This window comes from Triticum dicoccoides, chromosome 3A (genome assembly GCF_002162155.2).
Source record: "Triticum dicoccoides isolate Atlit2015 ecotype Zavitan chromosome 3A, WEW_v2.0, whole genome shotgun sequence".
NCBI lineage: Eukaryota > Viridiplantae > Streptophyta > Magnoliopsida > Poales > Poaceae > Triticum > Triticum dicoccoides.
In genome coordinates this window covers 741,763,412-741,782,218 of record NC_041384.1, presented here as the reverse complement: position 1 = coordinate 741,782,218, position 18,807 = coordinate 741,763,412, and positions in this window count along the sequence as shown.

Sequence of the window (18,807 nt, the reverse complement as noted above, 5' to 3'; positions counted from 1 at the left end):
CCCCACACATCCTTCCTTTCCGTCAGCACTCACACTTCCTGGCCCCGGCATCAATCAGGCCCTCCTCACCGGCCGTCGTGGTGCTGGTGACACAGCGGTCCAGATTTCAAGCCGTACGTGGTGAGCGGGGGCGTCGAGTGTTGGGGAACGTAGTAATTTCAAAAAAATTCCTACGCACACGCAAGATCATGGTGATGCATAACAACGAGAGGGGAGAGTGTGATCTACATACCCTTGTAGATCGACAACGGAAGCGTTAACTTGGTTGATGTAGTCGTACGTCTTCATGGCCCGACCGATCAAGCATCGAAACTACGACACCTCCGAGTTCTAGCACACGTTCAGCTCGATGACGATCCCCGGACTCTGATCCAGCAAAGTGTCGGGGAAGAGTTCCATCAGCACGACGGTGTGGTGATGATCTTGGGCTACCGTCGCAGGGCTTCGCCTAAGCACCGCTACAATATTATCGAGGATTATGGTGGAAGGGGGCACTGCACACGGTTAAGAATATGATCACGTGGATCAACTTGTGTCTCTAGGGGTGCCCCTGCCTCCGTATATAAAGGTTCAAGAGGAGGAGGCCGGCCGGCCATCATAGGGCGCGCCAGGAGGAGTCATACTCCCTCCGGGAGTAGGGCTTCCCCCCCAATCCTAGTTGGAATAGGATTCGCGAGGTGGGAACAGAGAGAGAGAGAAGGAGGGGGGCACTGGCCCCCTCTCTCCTTGTCCTATTCGTACTAGGGGGGAGGGGCGCGCAGCCCAGCCCTGGCCGCCTCTCCTCTTCTTCCACTAAGGCCCATTAAGGCCCATGTACCTCCCGGGGGTTCCGGTAACCTCCCGGTTTTCTGATAAAATCCCGATTTCACCCGGAACACTTCCCGATATCCAAACATAGGCTTCCAATATATCAATCTTTATGTCTCGACCATTTCGAGACTCCTCGTCATGTCCGTGATCACATCCGGGACTCCGAACAAACTTCGGTACATCAAAATGTATAAATTCATAATATAACTGTCATCGAAACCTTAAACGTGCGGACCCTACGGGTTCGAGAACAATGTAGACATGACCGAGACACGTCTCCGGTCAATAACCAATAGCGGGACCTGGATGCCCATATTGGCTCCTACATATTCTACGAAGATCTTTATCGGTCAGACCGCATAACAACATACGTTGTTCCCTTTGTCATCGGTATGTTACTTGCCTGAGATTCGATCGTCGGTATCCAATACCTAGTTCAATCTCATTACCGGCAAGTCTCTTTACTCGTTCCGTAATACATCATCCCGCAACTAACTCATTAGTTGCAATGCTTGCAAGGCTTAAGTGATGTGCATTACCGAGAGGGCCCAGAGATACCTCTCCAACGATCGGAGTGACAAATCCTAATCTCGAAATACGTCAACCCAACATGTACCTTTGGAGACACATGTAGAGCACCTTTATAATCACCCAGTTACATTGTGACGTTTGGTAGCACACAAAGTGTTCCTCCGGCACACGAGAGTTGCATAATCTCATAGTCAGAGGAACATGTATAAGTCATGAAGAAAGCAATAGCAACATATTAAACGATCAAGTGCTAAGCTAACGGAATGGGTCATGTCAATCAGATCATTCATCTAATGATGTGATCTCGTTAATCAAATAACAACTCTTTGTCCATGGTTAGGAACCATAACCATCTTTGATTAACGAGCTAGTCAAGTAGAGGCATACTAGTGACACTCTGTTTGTCTATGTATTCACACATGTATTATGTTTCCGGTTAATACAATTCTAGCATGAATAATAAACTTTTATCATGATATAAGGAAATAAATAATAACTTTATTATTGCCTCTAGGGCATATTTCCTTCAGTCTCCCACTTGCACTAGAGTCAATAATCTAGTTCACATCGTCATGTGATTTAACAGCAATAGTTCACATCACCATGTGATTAACACCCATAGTTCACATCGCCATGTGACCAACACCCAAAGGGTTTACTGGATTCAGTAATCTAGTTCACATCGCTATGTGATTAACACCCAAAGAGTACTAAGGTGTGATCATGTTTTGCTTGTGAGAGAATCTTAGTCAACGGGTCTTTCACATTCAGATCCGTTATGTATTTTGCAATTTTCTATGTCTACAATGCTCTGCACGGAGCTACTCTAGCTAATTGCTCCCACTTTCAATATGTATCTAGATCGAGACTTAGAGTCATCCAGATCAGTGTCAAAACTTGCATCGACGTAACCCTTTACGGCGAACCTTTTTGTCACCTCCATAATCGAGAAACATATCCTTATTTCACTAAGGATAATTTTGACCGCTGTCCAGTGATCTACTCCTAGATCATTATTGTAGTCCCTTGCAAAAATCAGTGTAGGGTATACAATAGATCTGGTACATAGCATGGCATACTTTATAGAACCTATGGCTGAGGCATAGGGAATGACTTTCATTCTCTTTCTATCTTCTGCCGTGGTCGGGCTTTGAGTCTTACTCAATTTCACACCTTGTTACACAGGCAAGAACTCTTTCTTTGACTGTTTCATTTTGAACTACTTCAAAATCTTGTCAAGGTATGTACTCATTGAAAAAAACTTATCAAGCATTTTGATCTATCTCTATAGATCTTGATGCTCAATATGTAAGCAGCTTCACTGAGGTCCTTCTTCGAAAAACTCCTTTCAAATACTCCTTTATGCTTTGCATAATAATTCTACATTATTTCCGATCAACAATATGTCATTTACATATACTTATCAGAAATGCTGTAGTGCTCCCACTCACTTTCTTATAAATACAGGCTTCACCGCAAGTCTGTATAAAACTATATGCTTTGATCAACTTATCAAAGCGTATATTCCAACTCCGAGATGCTTGCACCAGTCCATAAATGGATCGTTGGAGCTTGCATATTTTGTTAGCACCTTTAGGATTGACAAAACCATCTTGTTGCATCACATACAACTCTTCTTTAATAAATCCATTAAGGAATGCAGTTTTGTTTATCCATTTGCCAGATTTCATAAAATGTGGCAATTGCTAACATGATTCGGACAGACTTAAGCATAGATACGAGTGAGAAACTCTCATCGTAGTCAACACCTTGAACTTGTCAAAAACCTTTTGCGACAATTCTAGCTTTGTAGATAGTAACACTACTATCCGTGTCCGTCTTCCTCTTGAAGATCCATTTATTATCAATGGCTTGCCGATCCTCGGGCAAGTCCACCAAAGTCCACACTTTGTTCTCATACATGGATCCTATCTCAGATTTCATGGCCTCAAGCCATTTATCGGAATCTGGGCTCATCATCGCTTCCTCATAGTTCGTAGGTTCATCATGGTCAAGTAACATGACCTCCAGAATAGGATTACCGTACCACTCTGGTGCGGATCTCACTCTGGTTTACCTACGAGATTCGGTAGTAACTTGATCTGAAGTTACATGATCATCATCATTAGCTTCCTCACTAATTGGTGTAGGTGTCGCAGAAACAGGTTTCTGTGATGTACTACTTTCCAATAAGGGAGCAGGTACAGTTACCTCGTCAAGTTCTACTTTCCTCCCACTCACTTCTTTCGAGAGAAACTCCTTCTCTAGAAAGGATCCATTCTTAGCAACGAATGTCTTGCCTTCGGATCTGTGATAGAAGGTGTACCCAACTATCTCCTTTGGGTATCCTATGAAGACATATTTCTCCGATTTGAGTTTGAGCTTATCGAGATGAAACTTTTTCACATAAGCATCGCAACTCCAAACTTTAAGAAACGACAACTTAGGTTTCTTGCCAAACCATAGTTCACACGGTGTCGTCTCAACAGATTTAGATGGTGCCCTATTTAACGTGAATGCAGCTGTCTCTAATGCATAACCCCAAAACGATAGTGGTAGATCGGTAAGAGACATCATAGATTGCACTATATCTAATAAAGTACGGTTATGACATTCAGACACACCATTACACTATGGTGTTCCAGGTGGCGTGAGTAGTGAAACTATTTCACATTTTTTTAATTAGAGGCCAAACTCGTAACTCAAATATTTTACCTCCGCGATCATATCGTAGAAACTTTTATTTTCTTGTCACGATGATTTTCCACTTCACTCTGAAATTCTTTGAACTGTTCAAATGTTTCAGACTTATGTTTCATCAAGTAGATATCCCCATATCTGCTCAAATCATCTGTGAAGGTCAGAAAATAATGATACCTGCTGCAAACCTTAGTATTCATCGGACCACATACATCAGTATGTATGATTTCCAACAAATCTGTTGCTTGCTTCATTGTTCCGGAGAACGGCGTTTTAATCATCTTACCCATAAGGCATGGTTCGCAAACATCAAGTGATTCATAATCAAGTGATTCCAAAAGCCCATCAGCATGGAGTTTCTTCATGCGCTTTACACCAATGTGACCTAAACGGCAATGCCACAAATAAGTTGCACTATCATTATTAACTTTGCATCTTTTGGTTTCAATATTATGAATATGTGTATCACTACGATCGAGATCCAATGAACTTGTTTCATTGGGTGTATGACCATCGAAGGTTTTATTCATGTAAACAGAACAACAATTATTCTCTGACTTTAATGAATAACCGTATTGCAATAAACATGATCAAATCATATTCATGCTCAACGCAAAAACCAAATAACACTTATTTAGGTTCAACACTAATCCCGAAAGTATAGGGGAGTGTGCGATGATGATCATATCAATCTTGGAACTACTTCCAACACACATCGTCACTTCACCCTTAACTAGTCTCTGTTTATTCTGCAACTCCTGTTTCGAGTTACTACTCTTAGCAACTGATCCAGTATCAAATACTGAGGGGTTACTATAAACACTAGTAAAGTACACATCAATAACATGTATATCAAATATACTTTTATTCACTTTGCCATCCTTCTTATCCGCCAAATACTTGGGGCAGTTCTGCTTCCAGTGACTAGTCCCTTTGCAGTAGAAGCACTTAGTCTCAGGCTTAGGACCAGACTTGGGCTTCTTCACTTGAGCAGCAACTTGCTTGCTGTTCTTCTTGAAGTTCCCCTTCTTCCATCTGCCCTTTTTTTAAAACTAGTGGTCTTGTCTACCATCAACACATGATGTTTTTCTCGATTTCTACCTTCGTCAATTTCAGCGTCACGAAGAGCTTGGAATCGTTTCTGTTATCCCTTGCATATTATAGTTCTTCACGAAGTTCTACTAACTTGGTGATGATGACTAGAGAATTCTGTCAATCACTATCTTATCTGGAAGATTAACTCCCACTTGATTCAAGCGATTGTAGTACCCAGACAATCTGAGCACATGCTCACTAGTTGAGCGATTCTCCTCCATCTTTTAGCTATAGAACTTGTTGGGGATTTCATATCTCTCAACTCGGGTATTTGCTTGAAATATTAACTTCAACTCCTGGAACATCTCATATGGTCCATGACGTTCAAAACGTCTTTGAAATCCCGATTCTAAGCCGTTAAGCATGATGCACTAAACTATCAAGTAGTCATCATATTGAGCTAGCCAAACGTTCATAACGTCTGCATCTACTCCTTCAATAGGTCTGTCACCTAGCAGTGCATCAAGGACATAATTCTTCTGTGCAGCAATGAGGATAAACCTCAGATCACGGATCCAATCCGCATCATTGCTACTAACATCTTTCAACACAATTTTTCTCTAGGAACATATCAAAATAAACATATGAAAGCAACAACGCGAGCTATTGATCTACAACATAGATATGCTAATACTACCAGGACTAAGTTCATGATAAATTTAGGTTCAATTAATCATATTACTTAAGAACTCCCACTTAGATAGATATCCCTCTAATCCTCTAAGTGATTATGTGATCCAAATTAACTAAACCATGTCCGATCATCACGTGAGATGGAGTAGTTTCATTGGTGAACATCACTATGTCGATCATATCTACTATATGATTCACGCTCGATCTTTCGATCTCAGTGTTCCGAGGCCATATCTGCATATGCTAGGCTCATCAAGTTTAACCTGAGTATTCTGCGTGTGCAAAACTGGCTTGCACCCGTTGTAGATGGACGTAGAGCTTATCACACCCGATCACCACGTGGTGTCTGGGCACGACGAACTTTGGCAACGGTGCATACTCAGGGAGAACAATTTTATCTTGATAATTTAGTGAGAGATCATCTTATAATGCTACCGTCAATCAAAGCAAGATAAGATGCATAAAAGATAAACATCACATGCAATCAATATAAGTGATATGATATGGCCATCATCATCTTGTGCCTGTGATCTCCATCTCCGAAGCACCTGTCATGATCACCATCGTCACCGGCGCGACACCTTGATCTCCATCGTAGCATCGTTGTCGTCTCGCCAATCTTATGCTTCCATGACTATCGCTACCGCTTAGTGATAAAGTAAAGCATTACAGCGCGATTGCATTGCATACAATAAAGTGACAACCATATGGCTCCTGCTAGTTGCCGATAACTCGGTTACAAAACATGATCATCTCATACAATAAAATTTAGCATCATGTCTTGACCATATCACATCACAACATGCCCTGCAAAAACAAGTTAGACGTCCTCTACTTTGTTGTTGCAAGTTTTATGTGGCTGCTACGGGCTTAAGCAAGAACCAATCTTACCTACACATCAAAACCACAATGATAGTTTGTCAAGTTGGTGCTGTTTTAACCTTCGCAAGGACCGGGCGTAGCCACACTTGGTTCAACTAAAGTTGGAGAAACTGTCACCCGCAAGCCACCTATGTGCAAAGCACGTCGGGAGAACCGGTCTCGCGTAAGCGTACGCGTAATGTCGGTCCGGGCCGCTTCGTCCAACAATACCGCCGAACCAAAGTATGACATGCTGGTAAGCAGTATGACTTATATTGCCCACAACTCACTTGTGTTCTACTCGTGCATATAACATCAACATATAAAACCTGGCTCGGATGCCACTGCTGGGGAACGTAGTAATTTCAAAAAATTTCCTACGCACACGCAAGATCATGGTGATGCATAGCAACGAGAGGGGATAGTGTGATCTACGTACCCTTGTAGATCCACAACGGAAGCGTTAACTTGGTTGATGTAGTCGTACGTCTTCATGGCCCGACCGATCAAGCACCGAAACTACGGCACCTCCGAGTTCTAGCACACGTTCAGCTCGATGACGATCCCCGGATTCCGATCCAGCAAAGTGTCGGGGAAGAGTTCCGTCAGCACGATGGTGTGGTGACGATCTTGATGTACTACCGTCGCAGGGCTTCGCCTAAGCACCGCTACAATATTATCGAGGATTATGGTGGAAGGGGGCACCGCACACGGTTAAGAATATGATCACGTGGATCAACTTGTGTCTCTAGGGGTGCCCCTGCCTCCGTATATAAAGGTTCAAGAGGGGGAGGCCGGCCGGCCATCATAGGGCGCACCAGGAGGAGTCCTACTCCCTCCGGGCGTAGGACTTCCCCCCCAATCCTAGTTGGAATAGGATTCGCGAGGTGGGAACACAGAGAGAGAGAGAGAGAAGGGGGGGGGGGGCGCAGGCCCCTCTCTCCTTGTCCTATTCGGACTAGGGGGGAGGGGCGCGCGGCCCAGCCCTGGCCGCCTCTCCTCTTCTTCCACTAAGGCCCATTAAGGCCCATGTACCTCCCGGGGGTTCCGGTAACCTCCCGGTTTTCTGGTAAAATCCCGATTTCACCCGGAACACTTTCGATATCCAAACATAGGCTTCCAATATATCAATCTTTATGTCTCGACCATTTCGAGACTCCTCGTCATGTCCGTGATCACATCCGGGACTCCGAACAAACTTCGGTACATCAAAACGTATAAACTCATAATATAACTGTCATCGAAACCTTAAGCGTGCGGACCCTACGGGTTCGAGAACAATGTAGACATGACCGAGACACGTCTCCGGTCAATAACCAATAGCGGGACCTGGATGCCCATATTGGCTCCTACATATTCTACGAAGATCTTTATCGGTCAGACCGCATAACAACATACGTTGTTCCCTTTGTCATCGGTATGTTACTTGCCTGAGATTCGATCGTTGGTATCCAATACCTAGTTCAATCTCATTACCGGCAAGTCTCTTTACTCGTTCCGTAATACATCATCCCGCAACTAACTCATTAGTTGCAATGCTTGCAAGGCTTAAGTGATGTGCATTACCGAGAGGGCCCAGAGATACCTCTCCGACGATCGGAGTGACAAATCCTAATCTCGAAATACGTCAACCCAACATGTACCTTTGGAGACACCTGTAGAGCACCTTTATAATCACCCAGTTACGATGTGACGTTTGGTAGCACACAAAGTGTTCCTCTGGCACACGGGAGTTGCATAATCTCATAGTCAGAGGAACATGTATAAGTCATGAAGAAAGCAATAGCAACATACTAAACGATCAAGTGCTAAGCTAATGGAATGGGCCATGTCAATCAGATCATTCATCTAATGATGTGATCCCGTTAATCAAATAACAACTCTTTGTCCATGGTTAGGAAACATAACCATCTTTGATTAACGAGCTAGTCAAGTAGAGGCATACTAGTGACACTTTGTTTGTCTATGTATTCACACATGTATTATGTTTCCGGTTAATACAATTCTAGCATGAATAATAAACTTTTATCATGATATAAGGAAATAAATAATAACTTTATTATTGCCTCTAGGGCATATTTCCTTCATCGAGGAACCAGGGCGGTGGTGGCCGGCTGTTCGAGAGGTAATGGAGAGAGGCCCGACGGCATCAGGATTGCGTGACTGGCGTGGCCGCTTCTCCCCACTGCCGACGGCGCGAGCAGAAGGCCCCGCCAGCATCCACCTCTATACCAGTTCATATAGAACTGCGCCTTCGGGGAGGAGCAGGTACCCACTACGCAACTATTTTTCCCTGGCCCTTTTTCTCGTACATGATTTTTATTTACTTTTGAGTGCAGATCTGATTTTCATTTTGTTTGCCTTGTATCCCCTTCCTCGTTGAACGGATGAGTCTCTCATCCTGTTGTAGGGGTAGATTCAAATTTTCTGTGGCAACACCGTGTTGATGAGGTCTTGTGATTCTATTGTTAATCTCTTTTGCCGTAGTTATTTTACACATTATACATATGGGAATTTATAACGTGTACTCCTTTTTTAGTGTCCATGTTTTGTGTGTTTGTAGAACTACATTTTTCAAGGTGATTAGGTTGATATCTTTTGTTTCGCCTCTGTATTTTTATGTATCAATTACCGCATGCTCCCCTTTTGTACTCATATTTTTGTCCTAAAAGAAAGGCGCCTGAGAGGTTATATGCACTGCTAATTAGTTTGATGCCATCTCAGTGGTCAAACTTTGAAAACTATCACACATAATTCAAGGAAATTCAATTGAATGTAAATGACTTTGATGAAGTCATTATGAGGTATTGTTCAATGGTAACAGTTCTATTGAGTGTTATGGATTAAACAGTAGCTTGATATTTGATTTATGTATGAGACAATTTGACCAACCTGGAAAATAGAATGGAGTGTGGTACTTAATTGTGAAAGATACGAGAAACGGGTTTAGAGAACACTAACTAATAAAATGCTTTCTTTACTTCCCAATTCATTTTTATGTGTTATTAGAGTACACTAATTATAAGTGTTCTCTGCCCATTGTGTGGTATTGATAGATGAAGTGAGATTGGATCAATGGTGCGGCCCGCGGTGGTGGTGGTGACTGGGGACAGCGGCGACGCATGGATGTTCTGTCACTGGGGACCAGGTTCGTTCTCATGACCGTGTACTTGACTACTTGTTGCTAATCTATGCCTAAATTAATTTTAAATTTGCTTCGTGATGAAACACGTTGCAGTCACCTATCTGTACTCATACTATGTTCTTTCCCCTTAGGAACTTCTAAGGCTGATCTGTTATTTTGGTATGAGGAACTATGGTGTCCCACTGCACTTGATTCTCGAGTTGTTTGAGACCTTCTGCAACTTCAGAATTCACATTTCAGATTATGTTTGCGAGTTGTTTGAGACCTTCTGCGACACTAAATCATAGTCCCAACCTTCTGCAAATTCTAAGGCTGATCTGTTATTTTGGTATCAGGAACTATGGTCCCATAATGTGCCTTGAACACACTTCCAAGCTCCCAACCATCATCAATTGTAGTCTCAAATCAGATTAACAGTTATACAAATTTATCCAAGAATGTGCAACATAAGCATGCCGTTTGTATTGGTTGACCGTTGAATTCTCAAATTATTTCTTGCGAAAGTAAACAACTTTGTACTAAATCACTTACTTTTGGAATGGTGGGAGTAGTTTATTTTGTAAGGATCATACTACTTGTCGATCTCTGGGATCTATAATAATATTTATCCTTATCTGTTTTTTGTGCAGATAGAGGAGGATGAAGAAATGGTATCCAGATTGTGTAGATACTAATATTGTATTAAGAGTTCGTGCTGGCTATTTTTATTTGGAAGCAATTCCTTCTATTTTGAAGCTGTAGAAGCCAATGGTCTCATACTCAAGTTGGGAATCACTGTAGACTAAAACATTATGTATACTTGTGCTCAGTACCCAGACTATTATAATGTATTGTTTTCGTGCCTTGCAGGTGATGTGCCCACATGATTCTACATGAGTATGGCAATGGGAAATGAGCATGATTGTACCTATAAATATATTTTTCGTCAAGTTATAATTTTTTGGTTAAGATAAAGGACACAGTGGTGTATCAGTTAAATGCCCAACAACAAACATCGTATTTTGTTTCATGGTAATGCGCCATTCAACTGTATATGATAATGTGGCAACAACTTAAGAGACATCGGATCTGCCTTCTTTGCCAGGGAGCGTCATGGGTGATGCATGCCTCCTCCCTCTTGATGACGGCGGCGAATCAACACAAACACGTGGGGAGGGGATCAAGGTGGAAAGTGGGGCGGTTGGCGAGGGATTCTTCATTGGCCATCCGTGGGGAAGTATGATGTGAAGGAGAGAGGACACCATGACGAAGGTGATGTGGGCATCATCTGGTTTTAAAGGAGAGAGCTCCAGCGAGAGATGTCTTGCTACGGCGTGGAACTGAGCAGGAAGGGGACAGTCCAAAAAAAGGAAGGTTGAGACAGTTGAATTCGGGGAGCCTGTCGAGGATAACACAACAACCATATTCCTCCCTACATAATCTAGATTTGGGAGTGCTCAGATGGCAGGGAAAGTTGAATTCGGTGAACCTGTCGTTTGATGTCCGAACACGCTTGGACGTATAAGGGAAAAAATGAGCTTTAACCTTGAAGACCATGTTAGTTAGTTGCGTAACTTATTTATATTTACATGCATTGTAGCCCGTAGCAACGCACGGGCATTCTACTAGTAAGCTTAGTTTTTCTATTTGAAAACAGACCTGTTTTATCCTGGTCTCGATACCAATATAAATTCTTTTTTTAAAAAAAGGAACGTAAAATTGAACAAGAATTCACAAATTTTAAAATAAGATAATTGCTTTTGAAAGAAGTTCACAGATTTTCAAAAGAAATGTTTACAAAAAAGTTCGCCAGATTTAAAAAAAAAACATGGATTTGAAAAAAGTTCATCAATCTTGATTAAAAAAAGTTCACTTGATTTTGAAAAATAGTTCATGGATTTGAAAAAAGTTCATCGATTTGATAAATAAAAAGTTTATGAATTTGAAAAAAGTTCACAAGATTTAAGAAATAAATCACGAATTTAAAAAATTCACCAAATTTTGGAAAAAAGTTCATGAATTTGGAAAAAGTTCACCGGATTTTTAAAAAAAGTTCACAAATTCGGATAATGTTCACCGGATTTTTTAAAAAAATTCACGAATTTGCAAAAAGTTCATCGATTTTTTATGAAAAAAGTACACGAATTTGTAAAAAGTTCATCATTTTTTAAAAAAGTTCATGGATTTTCATGAAAAAGTATTAACTCAAAAAAAGTTCATCAATTTTGAAAAAGAAGTTCACCAAACTTTGAAAAAATAGGCTCATCGATTTTGATAAGAAAAGTTCAGGCATTTTGAAAACAAGAACGAAAAAGGAACAAGAAAAAAATAAAAAGGAGAAAAGAAAAGAAAAAGAAAAAACAGAAGAAAGAAGAAAGGAATGAAAAGAAGGGAACTAATCAAAGTTTGTTCGTTGTCTAGTTGGCTGGCAGAGATATTTCTTAACGAGAGGTTGTGGGATCGATTCACAAGCGCTTAACTTTTTTGCAATTCAAAACCAGAAAAAAGAAACAATAGTAAACGGGCCGGCCCAGCGCAGACAGGGGGTGTGCGCCCGTTTGCGCCGATGCCTTTAACCGGCGCAACAGGCGCCGAATAGGATTTGGCGTTTAAGTTGCACATATGAATTTTCCTGGGGCAAATTCACATGTACAGGGCCCAACAGAAATTCCCAATCACCAAGTTTTGGCTTGGAAATAATAAATAAACTAACAAGTTGAACATGATGAGCGCCACAAAAAACAACTTGTTTGTACTCCCTCCGTTCCGAATTATTTGTAGCCGGTATGGATGTATCTAAATATATTTCAGTTCTAGATACATCCATTTCTGCGACGAGTAATTTGAAACGGAGGGAGTACCAGCCGTTGTTTCATTCAACGAGATGAGATGGTTCTCGGGACAGGCAGATTCTATTTGGCGCGTACCGCGCACGAGAGAGCGAAATCACTAGTTGAGCAGTACTCGTTGCAAAAATCACTCCAACTTCCCTGGTTGTGACAAATGGCGCACATGCAGCGCGCCACTTGTCGCAACCTGGGAGTTTTCCTTTTTTTCGTAGATTCATTTATTCAAAACGTTTTATCTCTTAAATCGGGCGTCCAAATCTCGAACCGCTTTCACCGTTGGATTCTTCGCGTTGAGATTTTCAAAATTAGATCTCATGTTGATAGATTTTGATGAAAAAATTTTCCACGAAAAAACCGGACGAAAAAATCAAACCGGGAGCACAGATTTTTTCCCTTTCCAAAAGAGGCACGCTCGTGCCTCTTACTAAATCACAACTGTGCCTCTCGCGGAAACAAAACAGTGACTCTCGCGGAAGAAAAAAAAGAAAACACATTTTTTTCGTTTCTGGGGAGGCACGGCTGTGATTCTCGCAAAAGCACAACCATGCCTCTCGCAGAAGCAAAACCATGACTCTCGCGAAAGGAAAAAAAACAGAAAACATATTTTTTTTCGTTTCCGAGAGGCACGGCCGTGACTCTCGCGAAAGCACAACCATGCCTCTCGCGGAAGTAAAACCGTGACTCTCACGAAAGAAAAAAAAATAAAAAACATGTTTTTTTCGTTTTCGAGAGGCACGGCCGTGACTCTCGCTAAAGCACAACCGTACCTTTCGCCGAAGCAAAACCGTGACTCTCGCGAAAGGAAAAAAAATTAAAAACGTGTTTTTTTTCGTTTCTGAGAGGCACGGTCGTGACTCTCGCGAAAGCACACCCGTGCCTCTCGCGGAAGCAAAATCATGACTCTCGCGAAAGAAAAAAACAGAAAACCTGTTTTATTTTTCATTTCCGAGAGGCACGGCCGTGACTCTCGCGAAAGGAAAACCGTGTTTCTCGCCGAAGCAAAACCGTGACTCTCGTGAAATGGAAAAAAAGAAAATGCGTTTTTTCGCAGGAAAAAAATTGTCGAAAAGCTAAGGAAGACCGGTGGAAAAACAGAATGTTGAAAAAATATATAGAAAAAACCGTTCTAAAAGCCGAAAACGCGTGCAAAAAAATAAAAAAATAAAATCCAGAGGGAGCGCTCAGAGCGCGACACATGGCGAATGGCTGAGAGCGCGCCAAATGGCGCTGATCATTGCAAGGCTCCCGAAGGAGCGCTCGTTAACTAGTTGCTCTCGTGAGAGAGGTAGCTCGTACCCCAGAGGCGCTATTTTTTTGCATGGGCCGGCCCATTCTTTCGACTTTCATCCAATTAGGTAACCTTCCCTGAACCGGTTTTTGTTTTTCTTTCAGTTTTCTCTTCCTTTTTATTTTTTTGATACTCAATTATGTTTATTTTAAATTTCTATTTTTTATTTTTTTTCAATTTGCCAAAATGTTTTGAACTCCTAATTTTTTTGACCATGACGAACCTACGAACTATGAGGAAGCGATGATGAGCCCAGATTCCGTAAAATGGCTTGAGGACATGAATTCTAAGATGGGATCCATGTATGAAAGCAAAGTATGGACTTTGGTTCACTTGCCCGCTGATCGGCAAGTCATAGAGAATAAATGGATCTTCAAGAAGAAGATTGACGCTGACTGTAATATTACTGTCTACAAAGCTGGACTTGTTGCGAAAGGTTTTCGACAAGTTTAAGGAGTTGACTACGATGAGACCTTCTCATCAGTAGCGATACTTAAGTCCGTCCAAATCATGTTAGCAATTTCTGCATTTTATGATTATTAAATTTGGCAAATGGATGTCAAAACTGCATTCCTTAATGGATATCTTAAAAAAGAGTTGTATATGATGCAAACAGAAGGTTTTATCGATCCAAAAGGTGCTAACAAAGTGTGTAAGCTCCAACGATCCATTTATGGACTGGTGCAAGCATCTCGGAGTTGGAATATACGCTTTGATAGTGTGATCAAAGCATATGGTTTTATACAGACTTTTGGAGAAGTCTATATTTACAAGAAAGTGAATGGGAGCTCTGTCGCATTTCTGATATTATATGTGGATTACATATTGTTAATCGGAAATGATACTGAATTTCTGAATAGCATAAAAAGATACTTGAATAAGAATTTTTCATTGAAAGACCTCGGTGAAGCTGCTTATATATTGGGCATCAAGATCTATAGAGATAGATCAAGACGTTTAATTGGACTTTCATAAAGCACATACCTTGATAAAGTTTTTAAGAAGTTCAAAATGGATCAAGCAAAGAAAGGGTTCTTGAGTGTGTTATAAGGTGTGAAGTTGAGTCAGACTCAATGCCCAACCACTGCAGAAGATAGAAAGAAAATGAAAGTCATTCCCTATGCTTCAGCCATAGGTTCTATCATGTATGCAATGCTGTGTACCAGACCTGATGTGTGCCTTGCTATTAGTTTAGCAGGGGGTACCAAAGTAATCCAGGAGTGGATCACTGGACAACAGTCAAGAATATCCTGAAATACCTGAAAAGGACTAAGGATATGTTTCTCGTTTATGGAGGTGGCAAAGAGCTCGTCGTAAACGGTTACGTTGATGCAAGCTTTGACACTGATCCGGATGACTCTAAGTCACAAACATGATACATATTTCTATTGAATGGTGGAGCTGTCAGTTGGTGCAGTTCTAAGCAAAGCGTCGTGGCGGGATCTACGTGTGAAGCGGAATACATAGCTGCTTCAGAAGCAGCAAATGAAGAAGTCTGGATGAAGGAGTTCATATCCGATCTAGGTGTCATACCTAGTGCATCAGGTCCAATGAAAATCTTTTGTGACAATACTGGTGTAATTGCCTTGGCAAAGGAATCCAAATTTCACAAGAGAACCAAGCACATCAAGAGACGCTTCAATTCCATCCGCGATCAAGTCAAGGAGGGAGACATAGAGATTTGCAAGATACATACGGATCTGAATGTTGCAGACCCGTTGACTAAGCCTCTCTCACGAGCAAAACATGATCAGCACCAAGACTCCATGGGTGTTGGAATGTAATCTGGATTATTGACTCTAGTGCAAGTGGGAGACTGAAGGAAATATGCCTTAGAGGCAATAAAGTTGTTATTTATATTTCCTTATATCATGATAAGTGTTTATTATTCAAGCTAGAATTTTCTTAACCGGAAACTTAGTACATGTGTGAATACAATGACAAACAGAGTGTCACTAGTATGCCTCTACTTGACTAGCTCGTTAATCAAAGATGGTTAAGTTTCCTAGCCATAGACATGAGTTGTGATTTGATGAATGGGATCACATCATTAGAGAATGATGCGATTGACTTGACCCATCCGTTAGCTTAGCACTATGATCGTTTAGTTTATTGCTATTTCTTTCTCCATAACTTATACATGTTCCTATGACTATGAGATTATGCAACTCCCGAATACCGAAGAAACACTTAGTGTGCCACTACTAGGAAAAACCTTATACATAGGAGCTTACTAGTAGCGCAGGTTATTTTTCACGCGCTACTACTACTTAGTAGTAGCAAGCGCAGTAAAAACACGCTACTAGTAACCCATAGTAGTAGCGAGGGTACAAAAATCTGCGCTACTACTAAATAATTTCCATCATGCCTGCTCGGACAGGCAGTAGTAGTAGTAGCGCTTGGTGTTAAATCCGTGCTACTACTAGGTGGATAGCAGTAGCCCGTGTTGTACACCCGCGCTACTACTATGGATAAGACGTATGGGTTGTTCGGCCACCCTCCACCCCGCGCTACCACTACTTCCCGTATCCTCTCCTGTGCCGCCTTCCATCCTCCTGTCTCTCCTCTCACGATTCCCTCCTCTCCTGGATCAAGCAGGCTTCTGGATCCGCACGACTGTCGAGCTCGGATGTCAAGGAAGACGGGGCAGCCACCGGTTCCTCCCCACGCTCTCTCCCTGGACGCCGCCATCCATGGAGCTCTGACCCATGACCAGCAGCTCGTCAAGGTCTCACCCCCGTCTCTCACCGCTCTCCATCCCTCCCTCTCTCTGCCCCTCTCTATAATCACATCTGGTGGTCTGGATATCTCCTGCAGATAGATGTGCGGGGAAAAAGGAAGAATGGGATGCCCGCTTCATCTCGGGCCGCCATGCCTCTGCTTCCTGCTGCAACCCTAGTGCCGACGACGCCATGGAGCAAGTCAAGGTCTCTCCCTCTCTATCTATCTCTCTTAATATTGGAAAAGTCAATCTGTGTGGATGGAAAAAATCAATCTATGTCGATGTGCTTATGTTCTGTACAATAACATGTCTAACAATCATGACGGGATCAATTTTGGAACATAACTTGATGGATGTTTGGGAAAACATAATATGAATTTAGTTCTAGTTTCGATTTGGTAGGCTTGGTACCGCGGCTAACCATCAGATCCGAGGACCTAGACTCGGACTAATTGACGCTGATGTGTTGTTGCTGCTGTGTGGCCAAGAGGAGAAATGGTGGACATGGCCCACATGAGGGCAGGAGGGTGGATGGTTTTGGTTCCCCACGGGGGGAGGGGGGTGATACATCTCCAATGTATCTATAATTTTTTATTGCTCCATGCTATTATATTATCTATTTTGGATGTTAATGGGCTTTATTTTACACTTTTATATCATTTTTGGGACTAACCTACTAACTGGAGGCCCAGCCCAAATTGTTGTTTTTTTGCCTATTTTAGGGTTTCGAAGAAAAGGAATATCAAACGGAGTCCAAACGAAATGAAACCTTTGGGGACGTGATTTTCTCAACAAACGTGACCCAGGAGACTTGGAGTGGCCATCAAGAAACAAGGGAGGAAGGCACGAGGCAGGGGGCGCGCCTACCCCCCTGGGCACGCCCTCCACCCTCGCGGGCCCTCCGTTGCTCCACCGACGTACTTCTTCCTCCTATATATATCCACGTACCCCCCAAACATCCAGGAGCACCACGAAAACCTAATTCCACCGCCGCAACCTTCTGTACTCGAGTGATCCCATCTCGGGGCCTTTTCCGGAGCTCCGCCGGAGGGGGCATTGATCACGAAGGGCCTCTACATCAACTCCATGGCCTCTCCGGTGATGTGTGAGTAGTTTACTTCAGACCTATGGGTCCATAGTTATTAGCTGGATGACTTCTTCTCTCTCTTTGGATCTCAATACAAAGTTCTCCTCGATTCTCTTGGAGATCTATTGTGATGGCCTGGCTTATTAGGGATGATAGACTACTCATATCAATAAGGAATTCCTTCTTTTCTGAAAGCCCATTTGGACAGAACTCCAAAGTTAAGCGTGCTCAGCTTGGAGTAGTTTCAGGATGGGTGACAGACCGGGAAGTTGCTCCCGGGTGCGCACGAGTGAGGACAAAGTGCGCAGAAAAGACTAGTATTGATCTGTGGGGCCAGTCTAGATCCCGCCAGGAGTAACGACCACCGGCGGGTGTCTCTGGGGCGTTACAAGTTGCTATCAGAGCCGACCCTCGCGGTTACACGGATGTTTGCGGACAGGTGCGCGGTCATGTTGTTCATGACATTTGTGACCTGTCGTGGCACACAACATGGCACATTGATAACCCACAAGTATAGGGGATCGCAACAGCTTTCGAGGGTAGAGTATTCAACCCAAATTTATTGATTCGACACAAGGGGAGCCAAAGAATATTCTCAAGTATTAGCAGCTGAGTTGTCAATTCAACCACACCTGGAAACTTAGTATCTGCAGCAAAGTGTTTAGTAGCAAAGTAATATGATAGTGATGGTAACGGTAACAAAAGAGTAACGAAAGCAAAGTGATATTTTTGGTATTTTGTAGTGATTGTAACAATAGCAACGTGAAAGTAAATAAGCGTAAACCAGTATATGGAAAGATCATAGGAAATGGATTAGTAATGGATAATTATGCCGGATGCGGTTTCATCATGTAACAGTCATAACATAGGGTGACACAGAACTAGCTCCAATTCATCAATGTAATGTAGGCATGTATTCCGAATATAGTCATATGTGCTTATGGAAAAGAACTTGCATGACATCTTTTGTCCTACACTCCCGTGGCAGCGGGGTCCTTACGGAAACTAAGGGATATTAAGGCCTCCTTTTAATAGAGAACCGGAACAAAGCATTAACACATAGTGAATACATGAACTCCTCAAACTACGGTCATCACCGGTAAGTAT